The sequence below is a fragment of the Uloborus diversus genome, chromosome 9, assembly GCF_026930045.1.
Source record: "Uloborus diversus isolate 005 chromosome 9, Udiv.v.3.1, whole genome shotgun sequence".
Taxonomy (NCBI): domain Eukaryota; kingdom Metazoa; phylum Arthropoda; class Arachnida; order Araneae; family Uloboridae; genus Uloborus; species Uloborus diversus.
In genome coordinates this window covers 122,796,451-122,810,488 of record NC_072739.1, presented here as the reverse complement: position 1 = coordinate 122,810,488, position 14,038 = coordinate 122,796,451, and positions in this window count along the sequence as shown.

Below are 14,038 nucleotides of genomic sequence, written 5' to 3'. Positions count from 1 at the left end.
TGAAGTTGAAAGCATATAAATACTTTCGTTTTCTCAGTAGCTTTTGATCGAAAAATTCGATTAAACTTAAGGGAAACAGTACATAGAGCATATGCAAACGCCTGCTTCACTATTAAAGTGGGACAAGGAGTTGCTGTGTTTGTTAGCAAATATTTCCTATGAGCTTTTACTGATGAAAAAGAGAAGGAATGATTGATTGGCAACCCAAAAATATATCAGGGATGGGAAAAAATATTTAAATGTTAAAAACAAAGATGTACAATTTTTGCATCAAATTATTGTAAGTTTCAGGGGAAAGCCCCCAAATACTCAACAACATCGAAAATCGCTTAGAATTGCATTTTTGGAGCTTTAATTTTGAAACATCACTGGGCCTAATATTACAAAATATGGTCTTACAATTGAACATTTAAGACTTGAGTTTCAGAAAATATTCGGGCAAGGGTCCTCATGCCGCCTTTCTTTAATATCACAAGGAATGGGTTTTTTAATCGGCACTTGAAATCTTGCAAAACATTTAAATGGAATATCACTTGAATATTAAACATTGTTTAAGTTTTTTGTACCATTATTTTGAAAAATTTCCAGGGAAGGGTTTCAGATCCTACTTCTCTAAGATCTTCAAAGTTTGTGCAAAATTGCGGTTTTGAAAGTTCAATTTCGAAAACTTGCAGGGCGAAGGAGGAATTGATTTTAATCTATTAAAAAAAAAAAATCGTTTGGGAACAGTCCCTGAGCTCCAATGAACATCAACCATAATTAGGCTTGCCAGACGTCCCGGTTTTCAGGCAAAATCCCAGCGTCCCGGCCGGTTTGCACCATGTCACAAAAAACGATAAAGTTGATTAGATGACCAAAAAAGTCTAAAAATAATTAACTGTGAAGGATTATTTTGGAAAAATATTTTGTCATTTAAAAAAATAGACTTGTAAAATTAATATAATAAATATTAAACTCTATGAAATAAAATGTTTAAATTTATCTGCTTGTGTCATTCATTGTTACCCCTGGTTTAGGCTCATAATTAGTATTTATTTATAGCATTGAGAATGAACTACCCTCTAAAACACGCTAAAAACCCGGTCTGGGAACATTGGGCCCCGCAGATTGGGCGCCGAACACACCCGACTCCCAAAATTCTCGGCGCGCAAAGTTCCCGGTGCCCAAAATGCTAGGCGCCCAATCTTCCCATTTCGCGATCAGGGTTTTCGATTGGTAGCCATCGGACGTGCTTTTTCGAGCTCCCGTGCGGTAGTTCCCCGATACCGTCATTTTATTCCGATCGACATCATATGTGATATTTTCTAAAAGATCTCATCGAGACGAAGATTTTGGTGGTGGATTTTTGAATTTTGAACCGGATTTGCGTAAGTTTTTAACGTTTTTCTGATTGAGCGTTCCCTGCCATTTCCTTTACTTTTTCTCCCATAGACTTTACATTGCAACTTCAACACTTCATAACTTTGTCTAACTTTGATATTTTTTCACCATACCAATTTTAAAATATTGTCCTCTTCGCTAACTTTTTAATTCTCGAGTTTCATCAATGGATTACAAGGATTACTATTTTTAGTTTAATTACAAAGTTTGATCAAATTTCACCCACGCTCTCGCAGGAGGGCAGTACAGTCGCCGCGTCACCGTTGTCATCACTGGTTGCCATGACCACCGGGGACCATATACCTTCTACTTTGTGACTCGCCCCCTTTGAACTTCGTTATATAATACTTGGGTACATTTCGAGCGCATGCTCGTGGACCTGTGTAATATCTACTAGTGCTTTGCTCAATGGCTGGGAACATGTATTAGCATCTTCAATTCCTGTGCGGTCGCCCCCCTGCTTTCGCTCATACCATCATCTCGCACCAGTGCCTCTACTAGCTTCTAAGGATACTTCGCTGTCTACGTCGTGCCATGATTTGCCAGTACCTTTCGCCTACAATCTCGCATATTACTGATAATAATTTTGACTATTAACTTTCGACCTCCTACTGGAACCAGTGAATCCGCTCGTCCTCCATCTCGCACCAATTCCTTCCGGCTCAAATGGATCCTTCGCTATCATCATCCCTAGGACTTCGCCGTACATTCCGCCTACAGACTCTTGTGTGATTGTATTTACTTATGGATACAGACTCTCTTTCGAACTCTGTGAAATCGCTCGTCCCGCATCTCGCCCCTGTGGCTCATCAGTGACTCTGGACACTTCGCCGTATTCATTGTCCCGGCAATTAAGCATACCTTTCGCCTACATACTGTGAACAATATTCTCCTTCAGACATTTTATAAACTCTACGGTTTCGCGATGAGTTCCACCCAGGACTTATCAATTAAGAGAAACAAGCCAGCCCCGTCGGACTCTCCTGCACGGTATTCCAAGCGTATTCTTCAACTTCAAAAGGGCACTCCGACACTTGCAAGCAATCTCACTTCTTTAGGAAAGATCCGTACAAGAAAATTAGCTTCTATGCATACCGATTCTTCAAACATCACTTCAGATCAAGATCATATTCCTTCCCTTACTTTCACTAAATCGGATTCATTCTCTGAAAAAGAACTCTCTGTCCATAAACAACATTCCTTCACTGACACTCCCATGTCAGACTTTCTCACTTGTAAGTTGCCCGAAGAAGCACTCTTTCCATCTTATACGCACTCATCTTATCAACTACTTAATTGCCTTAAACTGATTAACAGACAAAGGATTTTATCTGAGCCCAACACGGAAACATCGGATGATCAATTTCACCCTCATTCTCTTAATCAGGATTATTCACCTAACTCTTATGCGGCAGCGTCGAATTCCTTCAACTCTGATGAGTCTTCATCCGTTTTTCAACTGGTAGAAGAAGTTAATTGTGAAAATGATCTCAAAGGAAGCAATGCCGTAAGTGTTAAGAATCTTAAAAAGAAGCACACTCTTCTGTTATACCCAATAGAACCAAACACCAGCTCCAATAAACTTAAATCTTTTCTTCATCAACGCCTTGATCCACGAAGACACAATATTTGTATATCCTTACCTAGACCTATCAGACATGGTGGTCTGGCCATCGATTTCTATTCATTATCAGACAAGTTAAACTTCAAAAAATTACTCCTTGAAGTGCCGGAGATTAAACGCAATATCAGGATCAAGTCCCCTAAAGGCACCTCTCCTCGCGTCATAATCAACGGCGTACCTGACTCCCTTACAGAAGAAGACCTATCAAATCTTATTTTTCAAGACTTCACTGGAGACTCTTCCTATAAAATTATTGCAAAACAACAATGTACCTATAACAGAAAAAATTACATTCTTGCATGTGAAGCGGGGATCTTCAATCATCTAATGAACGCCGAGTTCTTACAGAACGGATTCGAATCTTACAAAATCCGAGAAACCTATGGCATCAAAAGATGTACATTTTGTCAGCGTTTTGGCCATTCATATCAACAATGTAAGGACACCATGCCTACATGTGCTCATTGTGGGTCTCAACACATCTCAAACGACTGTACCTCAGATCATCTTTCATGCGTTAACTGCTACAATGATAATAATACGATCTACGACCACCCTGCTTACGACAAAAAGTGTCCAATCTATGCTTCCATTGTTGAGAAATTTATCAGGCATATCAAGTATGAGTAATCCAATTCATTCCTCCCGCTTATCCTGCATCCAAATCAATCTTGCTCATTCTCGACCTGCCCTGCTACAGCTTCATGAGTTCTACACTCATTCGCCCTTCGATCTCGTTCTTTGCCAATAACCATATATCACTAAAGGTGTAATTCCTTTCATGATTCAGTGGATTTCATTCTCCTCCCTCAACAACAAAGCAGTTATTTTTATTACCAACAAGAACATCCATCCGACAGTTATTGCTGCTAAGCAGAATTTCATTGCTCTTTCCATTTCCACGGAAAAAGGAGACATTGTTTTTGTTTCTATGTACATCTCTCCATCTGAGGACCCCAACCCTGCTCTTTTTGACTTGGAGAACTTTCTCCGCACTTACCGTCACCACAAGATTCTCATAGGTGGCGATTTCAATGGTAAAAACACTGTATGGGGAAGTAATTTGACGGACTCTCGTGGCCGCTTACTTTATGAGCTTTTTACCAAGTACTCTATTATTGTCCTTAATACGGACAACAAAATTCCTACTTTCCTCTCTTACGACGAGACAAGAAAAGGTTTTCCCGATCTTACTTGCTGCTCCCCTAATCTACTCCAAGACATTTCCAACTGGGATATTTTACTTGATGACTCTCAAAGTGATCACAGATACATTCGTACAAGATTCGACTTTAATCTCCTCACCAGCCCTTACAACCGATTCAAAACTTCCCACGGCCATTATCATAAGTTTGGTAACCTCATTCGTCAGTGGCTATTAGCACACCCTTTCCACGTTGTTCACGATAAAGCTTTCTTTAACAGATACATCTCTGAATTTATTCCCTTTATCCAATCTTCAATGAGTAAATGCTTTAGGAATATCACCATTAAAAACTACAACCTGAAACTTCACTGGTGGAACAGTGAGTTGAAGTCTCAAAAATCAAAAATTAAAGCCCTTCGAAGACTGTACAATAGGGCACAGGATCTCGAAAAGAAGGACATCTTAATCAAAATCAAGAAAGAGAACGCAAACTACAGGAAGAATATTGTCAATGCAAAACTTGATGCATGGAAGAATTTCTGCGCTACCTGCACAGCTCCTTACGGTATGCCATTCAGAATTGCCTTTAAAGGCCTTCGTACAAGATTTAACCGTCTCACAACGCAAAACTTCCTGTCATGTTTTGACAATATCGACAATATCGTCAAGAGCAATTTCTGCGTCAATACGGGTGCCATTAACATTTTTGACTTCCCTTCATCATCTAGTGAGCAAGACTACTGTTCTCAAGTGCCATACATTCATCCTATTCAAATTTCTAATATTATCCACTCTTTTTCTACTAAAAAAGCAGCAGGACCAGACGGTATAGACTTCAACATCATTCGTTTCCTCTACAATAAATTCCCGGACCTCATCCAGTTTATCTTTAATTCATGTATAAAATTCAAGTTATTCCCTCCTATTTTCAACGATTCTATGATTGTCTTTATCCCTAAAGATGCCAAGGATCTTTCTGATGCAACAAACTACAGGCCAATTTCTCTTATCAATTGTTTTGGGAAAATCTTGGAAAAGATTATCGTGCAGAATATTTACAGTAATATAATAAACAATCCCATCTTCTCCACAAAACAATTTGGATTCGTGAAGGGGAAATCCACTATAGACGCACTTCAAAGCATTAAGAATAAAATTACTGAACTCAGAGCCGGCGGCAATTACGTCGCTTTCATAACTTTTGACATCACCGGTGCATTCAACTCCATAGAATACCACACTCTTTTTGAAGAATTTCTAAAGTATGACATAGATCCTACGTTTACTTCTCTCATTTTTCAATCCATTACAAATAGACATTTTAAAATATGGACACCAGGACACTCTGCTTCCTACACGCTTCTGAAAGGATGCCCACAAGGATCTTGTTTGAGCCCTCTTCTCTGGAATATTCTTACCAATATCCTTCTCAACTACCAATTTCCTCAAAATGTTTATATCCAAGCATATGCGGACGACATAGCTTTCCTTGTCTCCGGGACCACCAGAAAGTGTCTTGAAGACACTGCGAGGATTTCCTTCGAACTGTTTAATTCCTGGATCTCCAAATTAAATCTTTCTATTGCACACTCAAAGACCTCCGCCCTGCTATTCGGCAAACAAACCAACTCTTATCATATTCAGTATAACCATTCCATAAAACTTAAAAGGGCACCTACAATCAAGATTGGCGAACACTCTATTCGTTTCAACGACTCTCTTAAATATCTGGGCGTTATTTTTGATCAAAATCTTAATTTTATTCAGCACCTCTATCACCTACGGACAAAATCCCATTCCGCACTCCAAAAATTTTGTCCCGAGTTTCAAGTCTTAAAGGCTATCTCTCTTCTACTATTTTAAAATTTATTTACAACAACGTCATCTCTAAGATAATTGATTATGCAAGTGGCATCTGGTTTGACAATGTTCCTAGATCATCTTACAGGCTTCTCTCTTCAATGCAAAGGCCCTTTCTTCTCAAAATTGCTAAATGTTTCAGATCAGTATCAACTGATGCCCTCAATGTTCTCACCGGTATTCCTCCTCTCCACATCCATTTGAAATACACCGCTATCACTTTCAAAACTAAAAGACTCCGCATCAACTCAGTTTTGAACGACCATACCATTCAAGCTGATGATTACGAATTAACTTCAAGGAATCAACATAACTACAACAGCAATCTTCACCAATTTATTCTTCCACTCACTATCACTGAATCAAATGATGATTCTACTATTAATGTTTATACGGATGGTTCCAAGACAGATGCAGGTACAGCATGCGCTTTCATCGCTATGAAGGAAATGGACATTATATTTTCAAGTTCTAAGACCCTTCGTCCAAACAACTCTGTTTTTCAGGCCGAAATCCAAGCCATACATCTCGCCATCGATTGGATTCATGATCATTTCTCTATGGATCACTTTGCTAACAATAAATTCCACATCAGGTCCGATAGCTTATCGGCCATCAAAGCCCTCCTCAACTATGAACCCAAGTCCATGCTCATTTTTCAACTCCAGTCTAAATTAATTAATCTCCGTCATATTGTCACTATCTCCTGGATAAAAGGCCACTCCAACAATAATGGAAACGACTTTGCCGACCAACTCGCTAAAGATGCCACTAACTCAGCCACTGACCTCATTACTCCCTTCCCAATGAGTCAACTCAAAAAAGACATCAATCAATTTCTCCTCAAAGACTGGCAATCATACTGGGACCATTCATCTAATGGTCGCTGGACGTATGATTTTTTCAACACTGTCTCTTTGTCTCGACTCCAAAGTTCTCCCTTAAACCAATTCACCACTAACCATGGGCTTACCCATTCTTACCTCCACACAAGAAACCTCCTTGAATCTCCCTACTGCATTTGTGGGGAACTTGGAGACTTTGAGCACTTCTTCTTCCACTGCAGATTTACCTCAAATTTCCATGTTGTGATTTCAAGTAATTTAAGAGCGCAATGGAAGCGTTTCATCTTCATCGATAAAGAGACCTACAGGAAAGCTCTTTCGCTTATTAACTTTCTTTTCCAAAATAAGCAACTTCTTTTTCCCGCCTTATCATAGAACTGATACTGTTTGGCCATTGTATTCAGTTTATATGTAGTCACGATTTTTTTTGTAACCAGGATCATGTGTCTCTATATGTTTTTATCATGTAATTATGTTTTTTTTTCTAATTAAATAAACACGTACGTCGTTCAGGGCAAACCAAACCGAGAAGATCTTGCAATCATTCGGGCCCTGAAGGATGGCGCTTCCTCTTCCCATTTCGCTAAAAACCAGCCAAGGGTGTACCTGGTGTTTGTGATTCGAAATTAAAAAATATTTGGGTCTGGCAACACATTCAAAGCTGAAAAATTGTTTGAAAAAGAAAAGAAAAAACAAAGAAAACCTTTACAGAGAATAGGATTGATTAAAGGTAAAAGACTTACGTCCTTTGGCTTAAAATTTTAATCAGCAGTTGCACCCCTGTATCACTGCAAAAGATGGCCAGTTTGAAAATTACATTAAGTAATTTATATTTATTATGAATAAAATCCCGAAAGAAGTAATAAATAAATTTCTAAGTACTGTCAAGAAATTTTATTATTGTCAAAACTTTAATTGTATTTTCAAAGATTAACAATCTACTATACCTTTACGCAAAAAAAAAAAAAAAAAAAAAATATAACAGCAAGAAATACTTTTATTTAGAGATTTAAAATGTTTACTTTCAGTATTCCAAACTGTCAAGCGAAAAAAAAGAAAAAAAAAAAAAAAAACTGAGTTATTTTTTTTGTTTTGCTCACACACCACGATAATCTCCGGTTGATTCTATATGTAGGCATTTAACGTTTAAATGACTTTCAAGAATACAATGTGTTAGAGCAATAAACACACGATAACTTTATAATAGTTCCATAAATTCTTAAATCAACTACCGTCGAAATTCTGTCAAATGCATATTAACAAGAAAAATACATTTGTATATTAACGTGTACAAAGATATTCAAGAATACTTACTAATAACCAGCGGTGCTAAATTTAATTTAAATATCTCCATAACACCTGGATGCAAGTAATCCAATAGCCTTTATTTTAAATTGATAACACTAGATCCTAAAACTATTCTCACTACTAGAACACACAATATGACTAAGGAACAGAATTGTTCAAAGTATTAAGCAAAGTCTTAAAATCACAAAAATATTCTTATACTGACTCAGTAAAACCCACATCAAATCACGAGGGCGATCAAAACACATCTGCCTTTCTGAAAATGGCGCGAACATTTTCCAAATCTACAAAGCCCAATGGCGTAAACAAATTTGACATACGCGTATATTACTCTTTAGACATGAAATAGCAAGCTATCTATTTTGTATACGACATCTGAGTTGTTATATTCTAAATATGCTTTTAATTAGCAAAATGTAACTGCGATTTAATAAGCACTGTCAAAAGGTGATGTTTCATAACATGAAGGCTAATCAGAGTACTAACGAAGTACGGCATAGCGGCAATCCTACAGATGAAAAAAATTCCATTTTCGTTATTTCCTTTCGTGATATTTCTGTTGTTGTAAGGAAAAAATACGTTTTGAAGCATTACGGAAATATTCTGTTAAAATCAGTCAAAAAACTACCTAAACTTTCAGGTTTTTTTTTTAACAGTGTACCCTCACCTTTCCAGTTTCAAGAAATCAAATCACCATAATGACCTTCACTACTTCAGACTGAAAAGAGAAAGGAATCACATCAAATCAATCGCTGAGGAGGCTCCAAATATAGAAAAGAAAGAAAAAATATTCAGTTTCTTAAAAATTCACAAACTTTGAAATTTAATATCTCGAAAACTATTATAGCGACAATTAAAAAAAAAAAGCTTTCTAAAGATTATTTTACGCTTTTTAATTCATCAAATAACAATTTTGTTCCCAAGTGAATAGGTTTTGAGATATCAGACGAAAACTGAAGAAACGCATATATATATATATATATATATATATATATATATATATATATATATATATATATATATATATATATATATATATATATATATATATATATATATATAATCGCAGGTGGCACTGCCTCCCCCTACCCCCGGGGACTTTTAGTATGTTCATCAGGAGCCTTTCGAGTATGCCTATTTGCAAAACTACATGTTTTTTTTTTTTTTTTTTTGTTTTTTCAAACCGGTTCATTGACTAGACCAAAGACTTTACTTGCTGATTCGGTTACTATTACTTATTTTTCCAAAAAAAGGAAGTATTGTATTCCATAAAAAAATTTCACTCAACATTCGACCTTAATTTCCATTTTGCTCACCCCCGAATTAATGTTGAGTTATTTTTTTCAACCCGACCACACGTGGATAAGTGCCTAAGAACGTATAAACACACGAAATATCCATTTTGACATTCCCCGAATTAATTACAACGACTTTTCTCGTGACGTCCGTATGTACGTATGTATGTGTGGATGTGCGTATGTATGTCGCATAACTCAAGGACAGTATGTCCTAGAAAGTTGAAATTTGGTACGTAGACCCCTAGTGGGGTCTAGTTGTGCACCTCCCCTTTTGGTTGCATTCCGGTGTTTCTAAAATGGGCTTTTGCTCCTTTTTGGGGGGAAATCATTGTTAATTTCGATATAAACTCAAGTGGTATTATAATTTGGCGGACACTTGGCGATATATCACCAGTCTTTTAGTCGCCAAGGTGACAAATCTGGCGGATTTTTTTTATCTAGTTTCAATTTGGCCCATGTTGGTGATGTTTAGAGAGTAAACTTATGAATCGCATTAAAATTGTCAATAATGGGGAAATGACATTAAATTGGAGTAAAAGGAAGTCATGTGATGCACACATCAGCTCGTTTTAACATATCTGCTGCTTGAGTGTGACATGGAAATTTAGGAATTGAAATATTAGGCTTACATTCGTGCTCCGATATTGAATTTAAAATTTCAGCATCTGCAATGTTTTTTGTAGTAGGTGGCTCATGTTTTCCCATTTCTTGCAATTAACACACTGTTAAAACTACAGGATGCATTCGGCACCTTTCAGGGGAGAAACGCTTGTTCACCAGCGGCACCCAATACGGAGCCGAAATCGCACCTCTAAATAGGGTGAAAAACAGGCACCTTTTAAAAACTAGACAGCCGGAGTGAAAAAAAGGAACCTTCGGAGAGAGAAATGGCACCCTTACTATAGATCCTCCTCCCCCCTCCCCCGTTTTGTGTGCGTTTTTGAATACAGTTGTGTATTTTTTTTTTCTTTTTTTAACTTTTGTTTTGATTCATGATATTCTACGTTTTGGACATTTTCACATTGAACTCGGTATTGGGAATGATTAAAACATGTAATTACAGCATTTGATCATATTTCAGAGCTTTCAACATAGTTAAGAAATGCTCATAGCTTTAATTTATCTGATCGTGCTCTAACTCAGTGTTCCTCAACCTCTTTTGACCCACGGGAGCGGTAAAAGCAAATGAAAAACTTTGCGGACCGGTGAAATCTTTATCGTTTTCTTAAAAATTCATAAAATAAATAATATGAATAATAACTCTGGGGCCGTTAAAAACATGTGAAAAAATTCAGGGTTCTGATGGTTTTTTTAACAAAAAGTAATGTTAAAAATTAATAAAACAATAAATATCTACCCCTCCACTTGGTATCAAAGATCTGTCACAAATACGTTATAATTTAAAAACGAGTAATTATTTAAAACATGTGAGAAATTATACATTTACTAAAACATGACGCATTCCGAAAATGAAGCATAGCTGTACTTATGGATTATTTACATGATGAGCCAAAAATATTCAGGGATATTACAATTACGGAAGAACAAAATCGTTTCATAAACGTTAAGCAAGAGTAACAAAATAAAATGCACATAAAGTATTTCAACCAGTTAAATAAAAAACCAAAAGGAATTTCTAACGCTATCGAGCATCAACCGCTAACAGGAAATGATTCTAACACTTGAATGAGAAAGCAAAAAAAAAAAAAAAAGAGCTAGACTGAGAGAGATTTTTTTTTTCTCGCTAGCTTTCTGTTATAATTACGAAGCACAAGAAACATTTTTATTAAGGTTCTTTTGGTGATTAATAAAAGCTGCTTATCGAGTATTCAAGAAAGTAATGACAGATATTTTTAGTAGCGTTTTGAATGATGGAAATTTCACGATAGTAACGGTAAACGGGAACTAGAAGACTAACGGTTACTGAAAAGCAATAAATGCACTTTTAAACACTTAACTATGTTTGAAAGCCCTAAAAGCTACAAAGTGATCAAAAGCTGTACTTACTTGTAATTTCGGATAATTAATCCTAGAAAAGTTGTGTTTTAATCCAATAGTGTACTTCATTCAATGTGAGAGACACACAAACGCAATCATTATTTGTCCGCCATATTGAGGTGGTTGAATGTATGTCTAAGGCAAAAAGCGCATGCGCAATGAGTCTTTCTGCGATTGCATGCTGTTTTGGCTCCTCTGCTCTATTTTCTGGCCTGCATTGCTCCTTCAGGCACTATGCTTTCACCTTAGAGGGAATATTTTCACTCGTCTGGAACCCCTGGTTATAACAGTGCAAGGTTTGGGTAGTCGTTTGCATCAAAGTTGAGGGCCGAACTAACAAATGTTCTCACAATCTGTAGTGGTTTTGTGCTCTTGCTTCCATTATTCTTCTCTGGGCCAGTTGCCGTACATGATATCCGTCGTCTCCAATCACTGCCAGTAAAATGAAAGCAAAACGAAAACTATAAAGGAGCAACTTTATTATAAGTCAAACAATGCTTTCTGTACAATATACCGTCTTGTTCTGTGTGGTTTTTCGCGTTATTTCGTTTGAGAACAGTCGCGCTGTGGTGCATTTTCACCCCACACTTCGTGATATGAAAACCTGAATTTCGAATCTGTTTCTGGGGAATTCTCATGTTGTTTGAGCTCACTTGTAGCTAGAAACTCAAAAACGCATAAGTTTACGTCAAAATGACCATGTGCTGTTTACTAAAATTTGAGATTCTCAGTCATAGACTAGAATTAGAGGTTACTAAACAAATAATCCTCATATAAATAATAGTGATGATCGAGTAATCCGCGTGTTTAAACAATGAAACTTGCGCCACGGCATGATAATTTGATAATATGTTTATGTAATGTTTAACATGGCAGGGAAAGGCTTTATTGTGACAAGGCTAAACTCGATCCGGCAACTTAACTGTTTCACTCGTAAGACTTTAGAGGAATGAAGAATAAAAAAAGTGGTTGAAAATTAACGCTATCCACTGGAGTTTAGGGTTAATCCACTGGCGTTAGGGTTACAATTTCAAGTATCAAAGTATCACCAAACAGGCAATTGCTTCGTTCAAATGCAGAAGAGTAGAAGCAATTTTCACCCGTCATACCTTGACGGACGACTTTCTAGTTTTCGAGATAATGAGCCAAACGTTCGATATTCGGACATTCTCTCACTCGTAAAAACTTCAACACCTGGCATGACATGATGTGAAGGGACGTTACTCTATTTCAGAAGCATTTATTTAATGATTTTCAACAGTTAGAAATCCACTGGATTAAATTTTAAACTGTACCCTAATAGAGCTTGGCATGGAAACTTACAGCTTGGATCCCTTTGCTTGGGACTATAAAGTATATCAAAAAAAAAAAAAAAAAAATTCAAGAGTGCCATTTGTCAATGTTGTGAGTATAATCTCTCCATGTTGATTCTTCGTATTTCAAAGTATATAATTATACTTCATTTTACGAAAGAAGGAAGTATTGTATTCGTGAAAACAATTTCACTCAAAAATCGACCTTAATTTCCATTTTGCTCACCCTCGAATGAATGTTGAGTTTTTTTTTTTGAATCGACCACACTTGGATAAGTGCATAAGAACGTATAGACACGCGTAATATCCATTTTGTTGATTCCCGTGTTAGTTACAACGAGTTTTCTCGTGACGTCTGTATGTATGTATGCATGTATGTGCGGATATGCGTACACTGTTATAACCAGGGGTTCCAGACGAGTGAAAATATTCCCTCTAAGGTGAAAGCATAGTGCCTGAAGGTGCAATGCAGGCTAGAAAATAGAGCAGAGGAGCCGAAACAGCATGCAATCGCAAAAAGACTCATTGCGCATGCGCTTTTGCCTTAGACATACATTCAACCACCTCAATATGGCGGACAAATGATGATTGCGTTTGTGTGTCTTTCACATTGAATGAAGTACACTATTGCATTAAAACACAACTTTTCTAGGATTAATTATCCGAAATTACAAGTAAGTACAGCTTTTGATCACTTTGTAGCTTTTAGGGCTTTCAAACATAGTTAAGTGTTTAAAAGTGCATTTATTGCTTTTCAGTTACCGTTACTGTCTTTTAGTTAGTTAACCGTTACTATCGTGAAATTTCCATCATTCAAAACGCTACTAAAAATATCTGTCATTATTTTCTTGAGTACTCGATAAGCAGCTTTTATTAATCACCAAAAAAAAAAAAAAAAAAAAAAAAACACCTGCTATAAGATTATCAATAATCAACAAGTGAGAATCTTAATAAAAATGATTCTTGTGCTTCGTAGATTATAACAGAAAGTAGCGAAAAAAAAATCTCTCTCAGTCTAGCTCTTTTTTTTTTTTTACTTTTTCATTCAAGTGTTAGAATCATTTCCTGTTAGCGGTTAATGTCTCGATAGCGTTAGAAATTTCTTTTGGTTTTTTAACTGTCGAAAAACTTCATGTGCATTTTATTTTGTTACTCTTGATTAACGTTTATGAAACGATTTTGTTTTTCCGTAACTGTAATATCGCTGAATATTTTTGGCTCTTCATGTAAATAATCCGTAAGTACAGCTATGCTTCATTTTCGGA